This window comes from Schistosoma haematobium, chromosome 3 (genome assembly GCF_000699445.3).
Source record: "Schistosoma haematobium chromosome 3, whole genome shotgun sequence".
Classification (NCBI taxonomy): Eukaryota; Metazoa; Platyhelminthes; class Trematoda; order Strigeidida; family Schistosomatidae; genus Schistosoma; species Schistosoma haematobium.
In genome coordinates this window covers 4,581,123-4,598,770 of record NC_067198.1, presented here as the reverse complement: position 1 = coordinate 4,598,770, position 17,648 = coordinate 4,581,123, and the positions used below count along the sequence as shown (strand labels likewise).

Here is a 17,648-nt window from a genome sequence, read left to right as displayed (position 1 = left end):
ACAGGTCGGGATCGTTGATACGCACCACTGAGGAGTCGAACAGTAGTATGAAACGGCCGTTTAGTGTTTCTTGGTATTCCATAGTGATCTAGCTTCATTTGACTCATGATCTATGCTATTGAAATTGCTATAATCTCCACAAACCTTCTTCTGATATAAATTTAAAGGCATTTAACATTATCATAGTTAAATTACTTTGCTCATTATTGATTTTATCTTTATTAAATTTATTTTTATGCTTTATATTCGAAGATATTATGAGTTTAGTTATTTGTAGTAGTTGCTACCCTGATTCAAGCTTAGGGTAACTAAACGGATAAAATATTGTTCAATCATTTTTTTTCATAGATTATTATAGATTTCTATTAAATGACTATCAATTGTATAACACAAAACATAACTCTATCCATTCCATTTGTTTTATTACCTTAGTTTCTTTTCAGCTATATTTACAAGTTCATCAGTTCAATTCATTCCAATCATTAATATAATGTTAATAATCATTTGTAAAATCCATAACAAATGAGTTGGTACGGCCGAGGTAGGGGAGAATCAGCTTTCTCTCTCTCTCTCTCTCTCTCTCTCTCTTGAAGTGCTCTCATATGGTCACGCTCATACAGCCACTGACAGGAAAGTCCTACTCATTGCCCTCTCGTGGCGAAGGTGTTGTTTGAGAAATTGAGAGAACGAAAAGCGAACGTCCGATGCTTCAATCGTGTTTGTGGATGTGGAGCAGCCACCCAGGGGGTTGAAAAACTTGATTCCAAATCAATGCTGCACATGGGCTTCAGGATCCTGAAGGAATAAACGACGTATTAACCAATCGTTGATCACTGTCTATCACGAGACTGCATCTCCTGACATTGCCCCATCGCCTTGTTGATCAGACCTTTAGGTCTAAGGGTTGATGTGTGGCCAATTATGAAAACCAACTGTTTCAGTCTGACCACCTGGACAGTATCATAAGCCATACACACAAATCAAGTAACTTGTATGGTACATATGTATTTGATGCCCCTTTGTACCAATATTTATGTGTTCAAATAAATGAATAAATGTGTGTAGTGTGTAAGAATTAAGGAATTAAAGTTTTAAGAAAGAAGTTCTGTTTATAACTGCTTCATATATCTTTGCTTGTTAACAATATTCTTTTAATGGGAAACAATTGACATGACTGACCAAAATTCACAACTTATATCCATGACACACATACAACACAAACAGTTAATGAGACTATGCACTAATAACTCTTAGTATTAATTTAATAATGAACGATACTGTCATAGAGATGGTGTAGCGGTGATTATTCTTTCAGAATTTGTTCTTACCAACATAGCTGTTGGAAATTCGGAGAGAACGAAATTATCACCTGTCATCTCTGATACATTTTGATTATGGAATGATGTAAATCATGTAAATAAAATACTTGGATCTTTCCATATAGTCCACCATAATATTAAATTGACAGTGAAACCTAAAGTAGACAGTGCCAAAACATTCACAGTTTTTACATTACTGACTATAAATATGGTTTAGTGAAAAAAACTCTACCATTTGTGGTGTATGCTGCTGATGTCAGCAAATATAAGTAGTATGTATCATTAATCGAAAGTGAAATGTCTGGTGGCAAAAAGTTAAGAAGATCAAAGAAAAGTCAACATGAACAGTGGATGAATGTTATAGAAACGACACTGTCCGGGTGCCCAAACTGAAGCAGGTGGTTTTCTTAGGAGGTCGCATCCATAGCCATCGACCTAAATGTCTGATCAACAAGGCAGTGAAGCAACGTTAATAGATGTAGTCCCATGGTAGACAGTGACCAACGATTGGTTCATATGCCATTTGTTTACTCAAAATCCTGGAGCCTATGTGCACCATTGATTTGGTATCAAGTTTCCCAACTCCCCAAGGTGGCTCCTCCATATCCACCAACTCGGTTAAAGCATCGGACATTCACTCTTCGTCCTCTCAATTTCTCAAACAACACCTTCGCCACGAGAGGGCAGTGAGTAAAACTTCCCTGTCAGTGGCTGTATGAGCGTGACCATGTGAGAGCATTTCGAGAGGGAGGACTGACTCTCCTCACTCTCGGCCGTACTAGAGAATTTGTTGGCTCCTGATTGTAAAGTTGATTCTGTTATACATGCTACAATAATTACAGAAACTTTAATATCTACTTATTTTAATGAATATATTCCATGAAACTTAAATCTTTCAGACGAAATCTTTTTGTTTGGTTCAATAACTGTTCGATTTCAGTTCAATTTTATGTTAATTAAAAAAACTTAATAATCTCCACAACCTCACACTGATAATTAACACGTGCTCACTAGTGATTAACTTCGTGAGGGAATTCTCGGAGTTCTAGTGAGAAGCCGTGACCAGTGAATTTAATCCGTGTCAGGTAGAGACAGATATCTTCTACCTCAGTACAATGGAAGATGATTGCACAATTTCGTGGATTAGTTGAATTTAGACATTAACACCGTTAGTTGTAAATGTAATGTAGTGGATAGAACTTATAAGCCTTCTTTTTTTCCCTGAAATTCCAGAATATTTGTTCTATTACTCAATGTAAGCAACCGGCAAATTAAGGCGGTCTATCTTTCTTAATAGTTTTCAGTACCAGGCAATTGTAGAAAAACTCACATTCACTTTGATTGTAGTGAGTGTTTTTATGCGTAATGTTTCACTGGAAGCATCGTTTTTTAGAAAAGTAACTTCTTCGGAACCATGGCTATCATCAATCTGATTTTTGTCTCTTTCATATGTTGGTTAATAAGCTTAGTAGGATGATGGTTCTCACTAAGAAGGATATGGGTATGATTTAATCCATACTTGGTAGTATCATCAATGTAAAACATCTTAGTACAATGAGTGGGGATTTTTTAAAAAAACAAATCAAATTCCTTTTATATCTGACTGGTATCGAACTGTGAAAATGGGTAATATTGATCAAACACTCATTTCCTATATATTTATGATCTGTGTAGGGACAGTAGAACTTTAGCTGACTGGTTATGTCTTTGAACGATCCACTGACCTGTTTTGTAATAAAAAGATCTGCGGAAATAGGAATTCAATGGTGATCTCATAGCTACATGACCTGGTTGTCTATGATATTCATTGTTTAATCGAATGTGAATATTCATTATGCATCTCAATATCAGATCTTAGTAAGTACATGAGTTGTATGTGCGTTATGAATATAAGTTGTGAATGTCAGTCAATCATTTCAATTGTTCCCCATAAAAAGAATATCGTTAAGAAGCAGAGATATATGAAGCAGTTATAAACAGAATTTCTTTCTTAAAACTTTAATTCTTTACTTCTTACAAATTACACACAACTTATTTGTTATTATCAGTATGGGGTTGTAGAGATTGAGATCATGAACCGATTAATGTTAGACCACCATTCAACACCTGGATACACTGGACGGCCGTTTTATCCTATTATGGGACTTATCAGCAGTGCGCATTCACGACCCCACTCGCGGCATTCGAACCCAGTGATTTCTAGACCACTGAACCGGCCGGCATCCAACGGTGTTAATTTGTAACCTCAACCAATTGACAAATGATTGTTTATATTATACTAATGATTGGAATTAATTGAACTGATGAGTTTGTGTGTACCTGAAGAGAATGTAAGGTGATCAATTCATATCATATTCTGTAAATATTGACAGTCTTCTTGATTTGAATTTATGAAGTGAATCAATTGTTTGCACAACTTGTACAAACAAAAACGTACTGTAACTATTTTGTACTACTTAGTAACATTAAGTAGCACAGTTATACGAAGATCAAAATAAAGATTTATGTGCTCAGTTTGTTTCAAATAAAAAACAATCGTATTTTATAGCATTTTGTTTTATTTCGACATAACGTCCATAATCACTAGGTAGCTAAAAAAGCATCCTGTATCCTGTAATATAAACTGAAGTTTCGAGCTTCAGATTGATAAATTACTCTAATTTGTAGTCACAGAGAGCTGTAGATTATGAACTATCTGTAGTCAATCAGCTACAACGTAGGATCAGGCATATATATTCATCGGTCCAAGTTGCCACATCTCATAAGCACAGCAAGATGAACACCGGATTCATAGAAGTAGTTAATTCAGAGGTGGTAATATATAAAAGAAAGATTGTGTATAAGGACATAGTACAGGAAGAAAGAATTAGTTCGTAGAAAGAAAGATATGAAACGATTTTACTCTTTTAGTTTAAGGGAAAACATAGAGTGTATACACCTACACTATTGTGATCGATTCTGAGCCATGTCATCCAGGGTCTCCAACCATTGGTTACGATAATCATGCGGACTGCAACCAAGTAGTCTTCATCTACCAACATGGCTGAGACCAGAAGTTAGGAACCCTAAAAATACACACCTTGCCTTATCCCACGGATATCCATTTCCGGTGGTAAGATCTCAACAAGTACGGAGCTAACAAAAAAATTACCCACAAAAAGGTTGTATGTGACCGACCTCAGGAAGTTGTCCCTTGGGCACTGCAATCGTGCTTTCATGTTTACAAGACCACCTTTAATCCAATTTCTTTTTCATGTACCTCCAGAAGAACCCTTCCACGGTGTGGGAAACCGGGAAGTGATAACTGCCCTCATACTTCCAACAGCACTCATGACCACTCGATGAATTATCTGTAGACTCATTATACAGACTGAATGTTGAAATAATAATAGTGTTACAGTACATACCAAGTTTAAAGATCTTTTACATTTCTTATATTTCCATCTATTATCCTGTAAGTGACAAAATAATGAATAATTGTGTTTAAATCTGTCTGAACTATGAGACTGTTACACACAATTTTGAGTGTTTTTCTTTTCAAAGATGTTTTTGAGACTATTTGGACCATAGAATAGTTTCTGATTGAGTTTTTTTCTTCTTTGAACTGGATGGTCTGGTTTTGAAGCTTTCACCATTCTTCTAAATGACATCGTCAGTACAAATTTCGGGTAGAATCGCTTACATTTTAAGTTTCTGAAGAAGATTTTATCAGCTCCCTTGCATAATTCGAATTCAATTGTGTATTGTTTATGATGAACAAGCCCATTCATATGATATGCTTTTTTTTCTTATCAGAAATCTGATGGTAGCAAGTAAACATAATTTTCACTGTTACAAATTAGAAATAACAGTACTTTAAAAAAAATATGGAATAGATCAGAGAGACTGACATTGTTTTGGTTAAAAGAAGATAGAACAGTAATATTGAGATTGGTATTGTTTAAACTTAATTTCTATCACAAACGTGTTAACAGTTTCCAGAATACATCTTAAAATGTAAATGAAGGAACACAAATAATTTATGATTTGTTTTCATGAATCATCAGTAGACTAGATTGATAAGTCTTGCTAATTGAACGCTAGATTCGGTTCCTAATCTCTTGTAGTAACCTACTCTACCCCAAGGCTAGAATTACACAGCGACTTGAACACGAGAGAAAAGGTGCAAAATTAGGCGAGAAGCATTTTACTCCAAAGGTTCATTTCAGCACAGGAAATAGAGGGTTTTTATGGTATTTTAGATGTCCTTAGGTTTTCCGAAAATTCTAGAATGCTACTAAACATAGTAGCAGTAATAAGTAATCATCCAAACAGAAACTCAACACGTGACGCTTTACTTTCATGATATTTCTGGCAAAACTTCTCTTGAATACTGATTGGATAAGATGCTTCTCAATGTTTTCAGAGCTTTCCATGGCTTTTTTTTCGAAAAGTTTCCTGGATCTCCCCAACATAGATAAATTCTATAACTAGATCGATGGTAACAAAACATTCAATAAACTAGAAGGGAGAAATGATTTTGAAGGTACTTTTCATTTAATTTGTTAACCGATAGGATTAAAGATTTATAGTAATTGATACTTCAATAGAGTATTTGGGATGATCCAAATGTTCAATATTTTCATAGCATTACTTCAGAAACTTTATATTTGATTAAGCTGGTTAACTTTTCTTATCATTACATTATGTAAATTCAGTTCCTTAATTCTGTACAACAACTGAGACTAAAAAGATTTCTCATAGAGTTCTTTCGACAATCATCACGTGACCAAGACACAAACTGACTGTAAATCATCTATGTTATACTTTGAGATGTTTGATAAGAATACTGATAAACGAGTTTCCTATTCAAGAGACTCACTGATTACTTAAGTGAGAAGGAAGATATTCTTTAACCATTTGAATAGAAAACACAGTTATGCACTGATATGTATGTATGTATGTGTATGTATGTATACCTTAGAGATATAAGTCACTTTTCTCCACTAATGGAATGTTTCTCATTGTTTAGAAAAGAAAATCAAATCTTGACTAATCGCTTGGACTTACCATTTAGTCGATCTTTGATTAGCCCATGGTATCAATATATTCCTGTAATCTTATAAAATGATGATTTAGTACTTTAAGTTTCGTGCTTTATTTAATCAATTTCAAGATGTATTCATCGTTTTGGAAGAAGAAATGATATTGTTTGAGTGATATGAATGATTTCATACTATAATCCAGCTGAATAGCTTATGTCAACTTTGAGTGACAGCAATGAGCTTCTCCTTAAGTTCTAAATAAGTCTTGTACTTACTTACTTACTTACTTACTTACTTACTTACTTACTTACTTACTTACTTACTTACTTACCTTACTTACTTACTTACTTACTTACTTACTTACTTACTTACTTACTTACTTACTTACTTTACTTACTTACTTACTTACTTACTTACTTACGCCTGTTACTCCCAATGGAGAATGTGCCGCCGACCAGCATTCTGCAACCCACTCTGCCCTGGGCCTCCTTTTCTAGTTCCATCTAATTCTTGTTCATTTTTCTCATGTCTATTTCCATTTCCCGGTGTAATGTGTTCTTCTTTGGTCTTCCTCTTTTCCTTTGGCCTTGAGGATTCCATGTGAGGGCTTGTCTTGTGACGCAGTTGGGTGCTTTCCTCAATGTGTGTCCTATCCACTTCCAGCGCTTCTTCCTGATTTCTTCCTCCGCTGGGATCTGGTTTGTTCTCTCCCACAGTACGTTGTTGCTAATAGTGTCCGGCCAACGGATCTGAAGTATTTTGCGTAGACAACTGTTAATAAACACCTGTATTTTCTGGATGATGGCTTTCGTAGTTCTCCAGAAAAATTGTTCAAAAAATACGTCTTGTAATCGAATTAAATGACTAGTCATTTACTGGAACATACTGTAAAACTTTAAAAAGAGTTTACAAAACCCTCCATATTTTGTCATTTTATCTTATCACCTACCGATATTTTCTTCAGTTGAGTAGATTGTAAACGTTGATTTTTATTTTGTATTGTATCTTTTGTCTCTGTTCATTATATCGCGTGATAAAATCGCCAATTAAAACACTGACTTATTGACTAAATCAATGAAGTATAAATCAATACGAATAGCCTAGAGTCAACTTTAAGTCTTGATTGGTACTCCTGCCTAGTTCTGTCGTTTTGAGTCTAGAACATAGCTTCTACTGTATGAATCAGGTATACTTGCTTTATATACAAACAAACTAGATCATAGGACATGACATTTGTATAAGATCAAGCCAAAAAGTAGCTGTGATTGTGAGAGATTGCAATAAACAAATTGGGAATAAATTAAGAACTGTATAACAGTAGTCAATAGGTCAAATAAAAGCTTATGATAAAACGAATATGAATATATACATATTGTAGTTACTTACTTACTTACCTACTTACGCCTGTTACTCCTCGTGGAAGAGCACAAGCCACCCACCAGCACTCTCCACTCAACCCTGTCCTGGGCAATCCTTTCTAGCTCCTTCCAGCTGTTATTCATCCTTTTCATATCTGCTTCTATTTCCCGACATAATGTGTTCTCTGGCCATCCTTTTTTCCTCTCTCCCTTAGGATTCCATGTGAGGGCTTGCCTCGTGATGCAGTTTGATGATTTGCGTAATGTATGTCCTATACATTCCCATCGTCTTTTCCTGATTTCCTGTTCAGTTGGAAGCTGGTTTGTTCTCTCCCACGGTAGGCTGTTGCTGATGGCCAACGAACATTGAGTATTTTGCGTAGACAATTATTTACAAATACTTGTTGTTTTTTGATGATAGTTGTTGTAGTTGTCGAAGTTTCAGCTGAGTACAGTGGAACTGTTTTGACGTTCGTATGGAAGATTTTTTACTTTGATATTGGTTGACAGTTGTTTTGAGTCCTATATGTTCTTCAATTGTAGGAATGTAGAAATCATTTTAAAACTTGTAAATCAATCAATTATTTGGCGAGACTATAATTTATGGACGAACCAATCACGTATAAGATAATAGGTCTCAGAAATTTGGCGCGAAATTCACTCATCCATTTGGGTAAATAGTGTCTTAGCGTTACAGCTAATGTCAATTCGTGATGAAAACCCTCAAATCTAATTCTTAAGCTTAATCATCAACTGTAAATCATAATTCTAATTCCTCATTTGGTCCTGGTTATTAGTAAGTGGACACTCTCCAGGTTACTTAAGCATCGTTCAAAGGTCGTCCATAAATAATAATCTCAATATCTTTTCCTCTCTTATCAATGAAAATGTAATTGGGTCACTTGTATATTTGAATTTAGTGTTTAGTTTATTATCATGAAGAACTTACAAGTGCTTGATGATCACTGATCAAATAATTCAAAACAATTGAGTAAACAAAACATAATTCTATCTGCAGTAAAAAAATTATCGAGGAGACTATCATTTATAGAAGATCTTTGAGCAATGCTAAAGTGACCATGATAATGTCCACGTACTAACTAGATCTAAATGTGGGTTATCAACAAATGTGAGGAATTACAATTATTATCTACAGTTTTTGCATTTCCATACCATTAGCTTTTTGTTCCCGTTTTTCCCTTCTTGATCTTTTTCAATTTTCTGTTGCTAGACATTATATTCCTGACTCTCGTTATATACTACTTATGTTGATATAAGTAGCGTACACCACAGTTAGGGTTAGGAATTAAGATTAGAGTTTTCATTACTAACTGACATAAGTTAAAATGCCAAAATGATATTTAGTCAATTAGATGAATGTCTTTCACGTCAAAATTCAAGTCCTATTATCCTAACTCTAATCGCTTCATCTATACATGATAATCTCGCCGAATTATCAATGAAAAATAAATTATAAATAAGAATATTTAACAAACAAACAAAAAAACTTATTTACTATAGCTTATTTCAACGTATATCTTTTATGATACTCAAATGTATAAGTGAGAGTTTAACAACTCATGTCATTTAAGTGACATATAGTATTATTATCAGAAGGGGTTTTGTGGATATTATAGTAATTTTAAAATAGTTGAGATCATGAGTCAATTGAAGCTAGGCCACCATGAAGAACTTGGAAGCACTGGACGGCCGTTTCATCTTACTGTGGGACTCCTCAGCAGTGCATATCCACGATCCTGCCACGCGAGATTCCAACCCAAGACCTATCATTCTCGCATGCATGTACTTAACCACTAGAACACTGAGCCAACCGGCCATTTCTTCCTAGTATGAGACTCCTTAACAGTGTGCATTCACTATCCCGCTCGTAAGATTCGAACCCAGGATCTATCAGTCACGCTCACAAACGCTTAACCTGTAGATCAACGAGCCTGCCGGTATGCAATTGTGTTAATATCTAACTTCAACTAATTCACAAAATTGAGTGACATCCATTATTGTCATCAGTAATCTACTATCTCATAACAGACCCAGTTGAACTCTACTTGTCACTGCTTCTCACTAGAACTTCAAGTAATACCTCTTGAAGTCAATCACTAATCAGCATATGTTGATCAATATCAGAAGGGGATTTTTGTGGATATTATAACAATTTCAATAGTTGATATTATGAGTATTATGTTATGTGAATATATATATACTCATATACTCATTTTAAAGATCGTTAGATTGTAATCGTTATATTGTAATCTGTTTCACTTAAGCCAGTTAAAAAAAGAAAAAAAAACAGATTATATTTCTTAGCCTATAAGTTATATCTTCTTTCTTTTTTTTCTTTTTTCTCTTTTTTCTCTCTTTTTTTTCTTCATATAACTTGTCTTTATATGAAAGTTTTCAGTTGGATTTTTCTTTCTTTATCTACTCACTCTTTTAGTAAAGAAAAAAAAGAAGAGAAAAGAAAGAAGTTTATTGATTCAACTAGGAAAAATGTTATCTAAGACACACAACTTGGAATTTGCCCCATTTTTACATTCATTCATTATTATTGTAGTTGTGTATCAGATCATAGTTGATGATTGGTTGGTTTATTTCTCTAAAAAAATTTTTTTTGTTTAGAAAGATTCTCTTTAAAATCCACATTGATAGTTTTCTATTCTATTCCTCTTCTTATTATAGACGATTTGTCTGAGTAGTAATTGGTTACTACTCATTTCATTTCAGTTTTTGTTTTCATCTTCTTGGTCTGATTTAAGGGGTAGAATATGATGATAGAAATGAGTTAGATACATATAGAGATTATAATATAGACACATATATACGCACGCACTCACACACACACTAACGCACACGCACACACGTACACACACACACACTATCCACAATGTGTAAGCATTTATACAATTACGTTTATTATACATACATAGACACATACATACATACATACATACGTACACACATAGATACATATATACATACTTAGATACAAACAATTGGGAAAAGTTGACCATATGCGTAGGTGATTTACATAGAAACAGAAATAAAGTTAACTAGTGAATGAACACATGCAATTTCCAATTCGATTTATTTATTTATTTAGTTTTTTTTTTAAAATAAATCTAATCTATTACTAAATATTATAATTAATTTCTATGGAATTAATATTTATCAAGGAATAAATAATAAACTGATTATCTTTTACATGAGATAGAAATTGTTACCATGTACAAATAGATATGGATACTTTATTTATGATGATCAGTTTTGTTCTATGAAGAATTTCCCACACACACAAAAAAAAATCAATGATATTACTAATCTACAGTTGTTGCTGAGGTTGTTGTTATGGTTAGTGTTGTTATGGTTGTCACTGTTACTGAGGTAATGAAAGTACATTTAAGGAATATACAATGTGTATTTCATGTAAAAAGGAAGATAAATATGTCGAGATTTCCCCCCCCCCCAAAAAATCGGATACATTTATTGATTAATTTAATTTAATTCTGATTAAACATGTAAGTTAATTCATTGTATTGTTCGATAAATTGTTATTTAAGACTAAAATTGATCAGTCTCTTGTTGGTATATGGATATTGTGTATGGATTGTCATGATATTGCTTTAATTCACAAGCTTTTTTAACACAAAGATGGATAATGGCTAGTAATGGAATCCATCCTAATCGACTCACAGAGTGAACATCAATCCTAGGATGCAAGTAGATCCAGTTGACATGTCCCAAATAGGAGAAAATACGCGTCCTGGATTCCATTGCTAGTCACTATCCATCTTTGCTTATGCCCTTTTTTGTTTGCTTGTTTGTTTGTTTATGGAATGAAGGTTAACTGATTTCATTCAAGAGATGATATACTTTTCTTAGAAATTATTATTATAGTAAATGAGAACATAAGTAGGGATAAGTAAATGCATTCGAACTTGAATCTGAGAATCATCCAGTAAATACTTCATGTGTAAAATATCAGTCAATCATCTCAAACTTTCTGCTGCCAGACATTTCACTCTCAATTAGTGATATCTACTATTTATATCTATCTATCGACATCAGTAGCATATACCATATTGTATTGTTTTATAATCGACAGTTATTTATAATGATTATTACTGATTCAATCATTGAAGCCTAGGGTAATAACTACTAAGCTAGGGTACATGAAGTCTAGCACGAAGCCAGGTGAATGCATCATTAGATCATTTCTAAAAATGTTCGAATCAATAATTTATACAAACATGCAACCTAAAAGATGAAACATTCATGAATGATTTTGATCATGTATACAAGGTAGATAGATATTATGATCATAGTATCTGATTTAGTATCAATATACCCTTTTTTTAAGATCCTTGATCTCGTCAAATATAAAAAATAAGATCATGAATATATATTACCAACATCATATTAGAGTAGTTCTGGCAGAGATATATAGGAGTTAGATAAAGAGGAGTAATAAATGAGTATAGATGTACTTAGTTTACATCAACTTAAATAGTTGGGACATATGCTACGTATTTCCAACCATCATCTATCTTAACAAGTGATTAATGGTTAACGAAAGGGTAGGTTAAAAGAAAACTACAACAAAATTTGTGATTCCTTTATAAAATCATCAGTGATGGACCTTAGTCATGATTGTGGGTGAAGGCTATCTGGTTAAGGTTTAGTGTTTCGAAATATTGGGTTGTTATAGCTCAGCTGTATTCAATGTTTCATTTTTTCTCTTCGATTCACAGTGCCTGTGCTTTGTCTTTCTAATACCACTGATACGGTTACTATATACACTACTCTTGATAATTTCATTTTGGTAGCTTGAATAGATGCACTTTTATCGTAGGTTATATTTTGATTATGACTAACTGAGTTACCATGATTAACTGAATAATTCACCTGATCACATTTACACTTCTTACTTCGTGTAGTTTTGAGTTAACATGTAACCTAATAGGAACTGACCTAACTATCAACAGTTTAATCATTCCAGGTTTTATGCATAAACTAAGCATGTTAATTACAACTGTGAAATTTCAATGCTTCTTTCACTGTATCAGGTGGTAAACCAAACAGCATTTTTTTTCTCCATTTCAACTTTACCCTTAGTATTAGCTAAGTCACGGGAATTCATGGGTGTTAGCTTCTTCAACCTGAAAGTGAAAATTAATTATACATACACTTATTTAGAAATAAAATATCTACTAAGCTACGAAGCTACAATTTAACTAAGGTAGATTCGTTTAAAGGAGTTTATGTTCATTATTTTATTATAAGTACCATGGTAATATGGTTACATGTGAAAGTGTATTCATTCAAAACACACACACACATTATAATTTAGAATCCTTTTATTTTCAGAAGAATAAAGAACATACATTTATGTTAGATTTGGTACTTTTACGGTGGATATGTCACCAACTGATTCAGTCACTCAGTAACAACAGTCTCAACATTTACTCAAATGGTGAGTATATGTTGAGACTGTTACTTATTATCAAATAAATAAATAATTATCAGAAGGGGTTTTGTGGATATTATACTAATTTCAATGGTTGAGATCATGAGTCAATTGAAGCTAGATCACCATGGAAAACCTAGAAGCATTGGACGGCCATTTCGTCCTATTGTGAGACTCCTCAGCAGTGCGTATCCACGATCCCGCCTCAAGATATTCGATGTATCACTCAATTTCGTGGAGTAGTTGAAGTTAGATACCGACTCAGTGTTCTAAATATTAAGCGTTGGTACGCAAAACCGAAGGTCCTAGGTTCAGATCTCGCATGTGGAATCGTGGATGAACACTGACTCACGATCAATATTGTATACTATACTTTTCTAAATCCTTCATAAGTCATACTGTAGTGAACGAGAACACAATTGAGGACAATCGAATGCATTTGAGCATAACATTACAGAACATCTTAGTAAAATTTGAGAACCATACAGTAACTTCATCATCTGCAAAATCTCAATCAACTGTCTTAAACTTGACTTTTCCTTTTGTAAAATATCAATCAATGGTTTTAGACTTGACTAGTCCTTCTTTTCCATACTAATCATTCTCTATTCTCGTTCTCTTTCCTTCTATAATCTTAACCTTCTGCCACCACACATTCCACTTTAAACTGATGACAATATACTACTTATATCTATCCACATCAATGGCACACACCATAATATTACTCAATAGATTAATGAACTAATAATTCCTAGTTTCGATAGTTTAAATCATGAGTCAATTGAAGCTAGACCACCATGGAAAAGTTGGAAGCACTGGTCGGCCGTTTCGTCCTAGTACGGCACTCCTCAGCAATGCGTATACACGATCCCGCCCCTCGTGAGATTCGAACCCAGGGACTTAACCTCTAGACCACTGAGCCGGCCGACATCCAATTATGTTAATATCTAACTTCAACCAATCCATGAAATTGTGCCACCGTACACCATTGTCTTCAGTGAGCTGATATCTCACAACAGACCAGGTTGAACCTCACTGGCCACGGCTTCTCATTAGTACTCCAGGTTTATCGCTCGCGCGCGAGACTGTTAGGTCTTGGTTTCGAGTCTCCTGAGGGGCGGGATCGTGGATGCGCATTGTTGAAGAGTCCCATAATAGGACGAAACGGCCGTCCAGTGTTTCCAGGTTTTGCATGTTTGTCTAGCATCAATTTTCTCAAGATTTCATCTATTGAAATTTCTAAAATATCCACAAAACCCCCTTCTGATAATTCATTGATTGTTTTTTTATCTATTCATTTGACTACTGAAATTCAGTTTATTACCGTTTATGAAAACAACAACAACAACAATAACTGATATCTATTTGTAAACAACAAAATGAAGAACAAATTACATGAAAGATACACATTATTTTAGTTTATAAGTTGTCATTATTGATCTTCATCCATTTCAATAATAAATTACTCTAGAAGGATCAAACAATATAATTGTATAGTTGAAAATCAATAGTTTACATTATTTAATATCAGTTAGTTAACTATGATCAACTATATTCATTTATGATTCAATAGGTTGTTAGATAAGCAGAAATGGTTGGTAGCTAGTAGTGGAATCTAGAATGAGGTTTCCTCCTCGTCGGCTGGATATACTTGAATCCCAGAGTCGATGTTTATTCCGGGGTAATAATATGAATTAAATCTGTAAGATAGTTACTGAAAATATTTGTGTTATACTTTTATACTCGAGTGAAATTAATACATACAAGGACTCAGTTGTATATAACATAATTAATCTAATCCATTTTAACCAGGTTGATGGATATGAAGGATCTACCTAGGGGAGTTGGAAAATCTTGATGGTGTATGTAGGCTTCAAAATCCTAAGCGGACAAAAGGCATATGAAAATATTTTTGGTCACTGGCTATCATGGGACTTCATCTTCGAACATTGATCCACTGGCTTGGGGTAGTTTTCATACCTTAAGTTCTTTATTTCAGAAAAAAATTATTGAATAGGTATAGACAGAATGCTGATTTACGTTTTTTTGTTTTCTAAGAGGATTAACAAATTTCTGAACTAAAATATTTTTTTTGTTTTTTTTTCATTTATATTCTTCTAAAATTCGCTTAAACTGACCAGTGAATACACTTGGTATTGTTTTACTTGAATCTTCCCATTGTTGTTTAGGACGGTAATTAATCAATCTCTTGTTGGCATATGTGCATACTGGGCGTATGCCTTGATATTACCTTAATTCACAAGCTATTTGTAATCAGTGATGGATAGTGGCTAGCAGTGGAATCCAGGACGCGCGTTTCGTCCTGTTCGGGACTCGTCAGCTAGTAAGAGACTGATCGATTTCAGTCCTAAAACATCAATGGAAATATTCAGGTAAAACAATACCAAGTAAATTAAACCTCACCCCATTGCACAAGCAAGTGACTATCAGGGCTCAGTAGCTGAGTGGATAAGGCGATGGCGTCTGAAGCGAATGTTACTGGGTTCGAGTCCCAGAGTGAACATCAATTCTGAGATGCAGGTACATCCAGCTGACGAGTCCCGAGTAGGACGAAACGCGCGTCCTGGATTCCACTGCTAGCCACCATCCATTTTTGCTTATAATGACCAGTTAATAGTTGAAAAGTAGTTTGATTTTAATTCATCTTTGTATTGTTTACTTGAATGTTCTCAGTGATGTTTAGGACTGCAATTGATCAGTCTCTTATTGGGATATGTTCATCCTTTACGGATTGCCTTGATATCGTTTTAAGTCAAAAACATTATAAGCAAAAAATGGATGATGGTTAGCAGATATACCAAAGACTTGCTTTTTCTCCTACCTGGATTTAGTACGTAATTGGATAATGCGATGACGTTTGAAACTAAAACGGTACTAGGTTCTAGTCCCGGAGTGAACATTAAATCTAAGGTGCATGTACATCTAACTGATGAGTCCTGAATAGAACGAAACGCGCTTACTGTATTCCATTGCTAGCTACTATCCATCCTTATACTATTCATCAATGAACGGAATATTATTACGTAATAATGTTAATGAATTGAATTGGTTTAGTTCTTCATGGAATTCAAATCATTAATAATTTTAATAAAAGAAATTTTATAATCTCTAAATGAGATTAAGTTTTGTATGAACGGGAAATTTTAATACAAATTGTATTTATAATATCAAATGGGTTTTGTGGATATTATAGTAGTTTCAATGGTTAAGATCATGAGTCAGGGGGCGAGGTCGTGGATGCGCACTGCTGAGGAGTCACACAATAGGACGAAACGACCTTCCAATGCTTCCACGTTTTCCATGGTGGTCTAGCTTCAACTGACTCATGATCTTAACCATTGACAAATTGTATTTATTAACGTTGATATCCTTCGCCTCTCCCCTTCAATAATGAATTAATTAATACACATTGTAGTATCGGTTGCTGTGTTAAGCCCATATAACTTATTCTAGCTTCTAGACAGGTCAATTTATCCATTCTTCTCGAGTTACGTTTTGACCTTGTTCATTATTTACTTATCAACCATGACTTTTTATATGAGCATATGTATGTGCCCTTCTCATCTTATTCATCATATGTCTATAGCCTATTTTTGTCTGATCATAAGTATCGATTCACATTTGGTTAAATTCAGTAGGCTTACATGCCTTCTCCACTGCACGCTGTTTCGTTTCGCTTTCTCTTCTTCATTTTCTTCGTTTATATCTCTTTGACTGTCTGTTCCAACCAACAATTATTTCTTACTTATTTATTTGAACACATAAATATTGGTACAAGAGGGCTTCAAATATATATGCGCCAAACTAAGAGAATAGAAGTTTCAATAAATATCGTCAATTTCATTTTATTTGCGTGTGGGCTGTGATACTGCCTGAGTGCCCAAACCGAAGCAGATGGTTTACTTAGGGGGCCACTGCCCGAGCCTTTGACCTAAAGGTCTGATCCACAAGGCAGTGGAGAATCGTGAGGAGATTCAGTCCCATGGCAGCCGGTGACTAACGATTGGTTTGTATGCCATCTGTTCCCGCAGGATACTGGAGCCCATGTGTACCACCGGTTTGAGATCCGGTTAAAGCGCCAGACATTCGCTTTTCGTCCTCTCATTTTCGTAAACAACACCCTTGGTGAGAGAAGGCAGTGAGTAGGACTTTTGTGGCAGAGGCTGTATACGCGTAGCTGTGTAAGAGCATTTCGAGAAGGAGGGCGGGCTCACCTCACTCTCGGCCATACCAAAAATGGTACAAAATATATGTATTCAAATATCCATTCTCATATTTGACTTATTTTAGTTCCATTATTCACTAACACGATCTAATTCGATAATTATATATATGAGGATTGATGAAATATGTATTTTAATAACATTTATACGATCCAATTTGAAGTTTGATAAGGATTTGTTTTGATATTTCAAAGATATTTCTTCAGTATGATCCATTCAGT

At 34.4% G+C, this 17,648-nt stretch overlaps 1 protein-coding gene across 2 annotated transcripts in view; it reads left to right on the top strand.

The window, feature by feature from the left end:
• Positions 1–10,869: 10,869 nt before the first annotated feature.
• Positions 10,870–17,648, top strand: part of BZRAP1 (RIMS binding protein) — a 130,404-nt gene continuing 123,625 nt past the window's right edge. For both annotated transcript variants that reach the window (XM_051212828.1, XM_051212827.1), the window contains exon 1: positions 10,870–11,234. The gene's annotated coding sequence lies outside the window, so the exon portion shown is untranslated. The remainder of the gene's footprint in view (positions 11,235–17,648) is intronic.